The sequence below is a fragment of the Triturus cristatus genome, chromosome 3_1, assembly GCF_964204655.1.
Source record: "Triturus cristatus chromosome 3_1, aTriCri1.1, whole genome shotgun sequence".
Lineage (NCBI taxonomy): Eukaryota > Metazoa > Chordata > Amphibia > Caudata > Salamandridae > Triturus > Triturus cristatus.
The window spans coordinates 297,791,367-297,796,735 of NC_140583.1; positions in this window are offsets into that span (position 1 = coordinate 297,791,367).

A 5,369-nucleotide genomic window follows, 5' to 3' on the forward strand; every position below is an offset into this window, starting at 1 on the left:
TACACGCCCTCACACATGCACTCACTGTCACGTGCCTCAGAGGTACTCTCGTGCTCGTGGGGGATGCTCTCTCTCCCCTCCATAAGTGCCTCTCTCTCCCAGAAGATTCATGCACTTCCTGCTGGTTGGCGAAGAGTGAGACACAAGCTTTCACATGACAAGGTCGGGGTATAGCGCCCACCAAGCGCATCTCGGGTTTAAACAAGCATCGGCATACAAATAGAACACGATGACCAGTACAAGCAGCTAAAGTACACAAGCGCTCGGCATGACATATTTGCTCGGCTTTTTCTGCCGGCCTCGCCTGCTAAAAGGTTTCTTGTCTTTATCAGGCCATGTGTTTGAAACACATGGCCCCATAAAGATAACATAACTTTTGCGACCAACGTAATTCAGGCGAGCCCGTCCAAGTGGGACGGCTCAAAAAGCCAAGCAAATACGTCATGCCCAGCTCTGTTCCAATGGCTAGCCACCGTTTACCATAAACGGTGACGCCAGCCAATTGAACAGAGGGGCGGGGCTTAAAGCCCCTTACAGAAAATACCCGTTAACATGAAATCTCGCCAGCGAGACTGCGCATGCGCGCAGCCTGCGCCAGGCGAGACCTAAAAAACTGGTGAGACAGTGGAGGGGGGGCAATGGGGGAGAAAACATTGAAAATCACTTACCTGCCGGCCACCTCCTCTCCTCCGGCCTCTTCTGTTCCTGACTCCCGCAGCTCACAGGTTCCAGCCTCCTTTAAGCCAATCAGAATGCTGCTGTCATGCTAATATTTGTATGATTGGTCTGAGCAGCCTGGTTTGCCACTCAGACAGTGCTTGGGAGCCTGGGTTTGTTCTCCACCTGACTGTGCAACACAGCTGGGTCGAGAAATGCTAAGTGCGCATGCGATTGCCCGTTGTAAGATAGCCGGCCAAACCGTCATGCGCACTTATGGTGCCCACCAATCCACTTCCACCCTGCTGGCAGAGCTCCACCCTAAACTAGTGCAGCACTGAAAAAGAAAATAATAACATTATGTTATTATCGTTTTATTTTTCCTTTTTGCACTGCTCAGAGATCAGTGGGGTGACACTCCTCCTCCTTAATGTAGGAACCGCCACTGGTTACTGTAGACTACTCTGCTAAAATTTGTTTGTCAGAGCGGCAATATAAATGAGGCAGACTGTTTGGCTATGGTTTTTTAAAATTTATTCCGGGACTTGTGAGGCACTACCACGAATGTCTCTCTGCAACCAGTGTGGTAGCGTTTTCTTAGAATGTGTCTGACTGTGCCTAAAGACTGCTTAGCCATCATTTGCAGTTCGGTTAAGGGTGTCTAGCTTCAAATGTCCTGTTGCATATCAGAAATTAAGGGTGGGCGGAATTTGCGAAAGTGCCTTTCGCAAAATATCGCGAAACGGCAAAAAATCTCCGCGATCACGCGAAATTTCGCGTGATTGCAGAGATTTTTGTGTGCTGATTAATGCATTACTGAATTTGACCTTCAATTCGGGCACCTGCTTTATTCATATCTGTAAGACTTACAGATATAAATAAAGCAGGTGCCCGAGTTGAAGGTCAAATACAAGTGCTTCCTGTTGGGGTTTAATTTTTGTGACAGGAACATCGTGCCAGAATGAATCCTGCCCTGCATATTTACCCAAGAAGATGCCACCGTTTTGTGCAATACCTCTACTCAACTGGAGTACTTTCTACTGGCTAATCAGTAAGTGCCACCTCGTTTGGTAAATGTATAGTGCTTTTCCTACACTACAGCTGCGTAAAGGGGCAGAAGAGTTGTCTACAGCGACCATGTGTGTCTGTAACGTTGCCACAGCGCCGACGGGCGCTTGGGTCCCTCGAGTGAGCTGTCCATCATAGTGGGGGAAAGGGCGGGAAGACGATGCACACCGCTGGGGTGGGGGGTGTGGGGCCAAACGGGAGGGGCTTCCATGCAGTTCACATGCCTCTTGTTTATAAAGGGCCAGAGACGGATCAGAGCAGCAGATGAGGAGACAGAACCTCCTGATGTCAGGAACTACACGGGGATTGCGCTCGAGAAACTCATGGATGCACAGAGCTCCAGCAAGGATGACAGCAAATTGTTGACGGTAGATATGGGGAGACAGCACACCTGCCTAGCCTCGACCATGCTCATGAATGTTTTGTGCTGATTACAGTGCGTTACTGAATTTGAGCTTCAACTCGGGCAACTGCTTTATTTATATCTGCAAGTGCTTCCTGTTGAGGTTTAATTTTTGTGACAGGAGAATCGTGCCAGAATGAATCCTGCCCTGCATATTTACCCAAGAAGAGGCCACCGTTTTGTGCAATACCTCTACTCAACTGGAGTACTTTCTACTGGCTAATCAGTAAGTGCTACCTCGTTGGGTAAATGTATAGTGCTTTTCCTACACTACAGCTGCATAAAGGGCCAGAAGAGTTGTCTACAGTGACCATGTGTGTCTGTAACATTGCCACAGCTCAGACGGGTGCTGGGGTCCCTCAAGTGAGCTGTCCATCATAGTGGGGGAACGGGCGGGAAGACTATGCACACCGCTGGGGTGGGGGGGTGGGGCCAAACGGTAGGGGCTTCCATGCAGTTCACATGCCTCTTGTTTATAAAGGGCCAGAGACAGATCAGAGCAGCAGATGAGGAGACAGAACCTGCTGGTGTCAGGAACTACACAGGAATTGCGCTTGAGAAACTCATGGATGCACAGAGCTCCATCAAGGATGACACCAAATTGTTGACGGTAGTAGATATGGGGAGAAAGCACACCTGCCTAGGCGACAATTTCCGTTCCCTTGCGGATCACGGAAGTTTTGACATTTTCGCGTTCTGCGCGAACGCGAAAATGTCGAATTTTCGCAATTTCCGCGAGCGGAACGGAAATTGTCGCCCACCCTTATCAGAAACCATGTTTAATTTGTCTGGCCAATGCTGAACACTTGCTTTTTGAAATATGTTTTTCAAATTTGTATAGTTTTTTGTTTTAAAACATCCACACTAGTAGAGTGAGTGATTCTGTGCTTTTGCTAAATATGTGGCAAAGAGGGAACAGGACCACTGGTATAAAGAGGGGTGAGTAGCAGCAATGTTTTGTATCAGTGACTTGTATATTTTGAAGGAGAAAGTGATCGATTGTTGAAAATTGGGTTACTGGATGAGGGGGGTGAAACCCTTCCCAAGCAGAAACCACAATTTCTGTCAGGGGGAAACCCAAGCAAACCCCAAATTAACCCTGCTTAACCCTCTGGTAGCTTGATACAAAGCAGACAGCCTTAACTTAGAGGCAATGGATAATTTATGCAGAACTTCAAACAGTAATAAAGTGGAAACACAACGCAAGAAAAATCCCACACCAATTTTGGAAAAATAGAGTAAAATCTAATACATTATTTGACAGTGAAACAACAGAAATCCAATCATTAGAACCAGAGATACGCAATTTTTACGTTTTAGGTAAAAATAGTGCCTAGTAGCACTAAACACCAACTGTGGTTATGTGGTCGTGCGGACAAAGTCACACATTCAGGCCAACTGCAAAAGAGCTCCAGCCGAATACAGGGACCCAGTAAGGTCCTCTGAACAAGAGTACCTTAAATCCTGGCTGAGGAGGGTTGCGAGGTCTTGTGTCGAGGATGCGTCGCACAGCGGAGGTGAGGCCCTGGTGTGGAGATGCGATGCACACGGATGGTCCTGGGAAGCTGTGAGGCTGCAATGAGAGGTCCTGCTTTGTCGTTGAGCATGTGATGAGGGGCTTGCAAAGAAGTGTCGCACACCAACTGGTTCATTCGGTAGCAGTTTTAGCGCTTGTGATGCATAGTCCTGCATTTTGTCGAAGATGCCAATGACGAAGGAAAAATATAAATGAACGTTGCTGCAGGGCAGAGTTATCGAAGGAATTAGCATAATCTAACATAGCGTGTATATGTAAAGCCCGCGTTCACCCAAGGCACAGAAAATTGGCTACACGTTCAAAATATGATAGGTTACAACTCCTGATACAAACTAAGCAGTGTATATTAATTTAATTTTAGGAATTAAAAATGCATCTCCTGTCTTGTGTGGCTTGCTGCAAAATATGCGTCAAGCATTAAGCAGATTGTAAAGTTCATGAATACAGAACACATACTGCTTATAAAAAGGTTAGATGTATGTCCCCAATCCAAGGCCTTTTCCAGGTAGGTCTAGTGCAGCAGGGGCAAACAATGCATATTCTGCCTCTCAAATGGCCATTAATCATCATGAAAATGAACATGTACCACTGGCATCACTTACAGATACAATGCAATTCACCTCACTCTGAGTAGGAAAGTACATTTTTGTTGCTGTATTTGTTCTTAAATCTGCAAACACCAGGCCTTCTGGGCTTTAGGCCTTCCGACATAAAATAAGATCTTGAAGTACTCGGTTTTCCTAAAAACTAGGCACAGCAAAAGTTAAATTAAACTTGTGTCATTTGCATAATGTTGCTTTACGTTTGTAATGCAAGGTTACCAAAATTACATCATTATGCCACATTCCGTAATTTTGCCGGTGTTCATATAGCAATTGAACACCCAGACCTGGAGCAGCTGTTTTTTGTGTGTTTTTTTAGTTAGCATGCAATGCATCTTTGTTTCAAAAATTGATGTAAGGGTGCATTTTGCACTAAAATGTAGCGCCAAATAACAAATTTGCATTTCATGTAATTTTCCCAAAATTTCTCGTAATGACGCAAAAGCAAATTACATGGATTTTGAACACCCCTATTACCACAAGCAATTTGCAATGCAATAGGTCTCTCATTTGTTAAAGTTAGAGCTGTGTGCCTTGAAAATGTCAATCTTTTTTACTTTTGCTTTTTTATACCGATGGCAGTAGTGCTATGCAAATATAATTACCCCGCTGTAAATAAAAAAACACAAAAGTAAAAAAACATTGTCACTTTCAATGGCAACAGCTCTAACTTTAACAAATGCGAGACATAGGGCACTGCAAATGCTGGTTTAATTTACCAATCCGAAAAAGGTCTTAAATTAATAATAAAAAATAAATAAAATAGTGAGCAAGCGATTGGTTTTGTTTTGTCAAGTATAAAAATGATTATAAAATAGGACTTCAGGGTTGCCGTGCAATGGAGGAAGGGACGGGTCAGGGAGGAAAGCACATAAGCGGTAGAACAGGGAGCACTGGGAGATAAGCACTTCGATGAATGAGACTGATGCACACAAGCGACGGAGAGCAACATGGAGCACAATGGAGAGCAACACAATGCACAGGGGAAAGAAGCACAGGCGAGAGCATGATGGGAGCACACAGATGGAAGAGCAAAATAAGGAGCACTGAGAGAGTGAAGCACAAGTGAGACAACTAGAAAACATGCGCTAACATGGGGTTC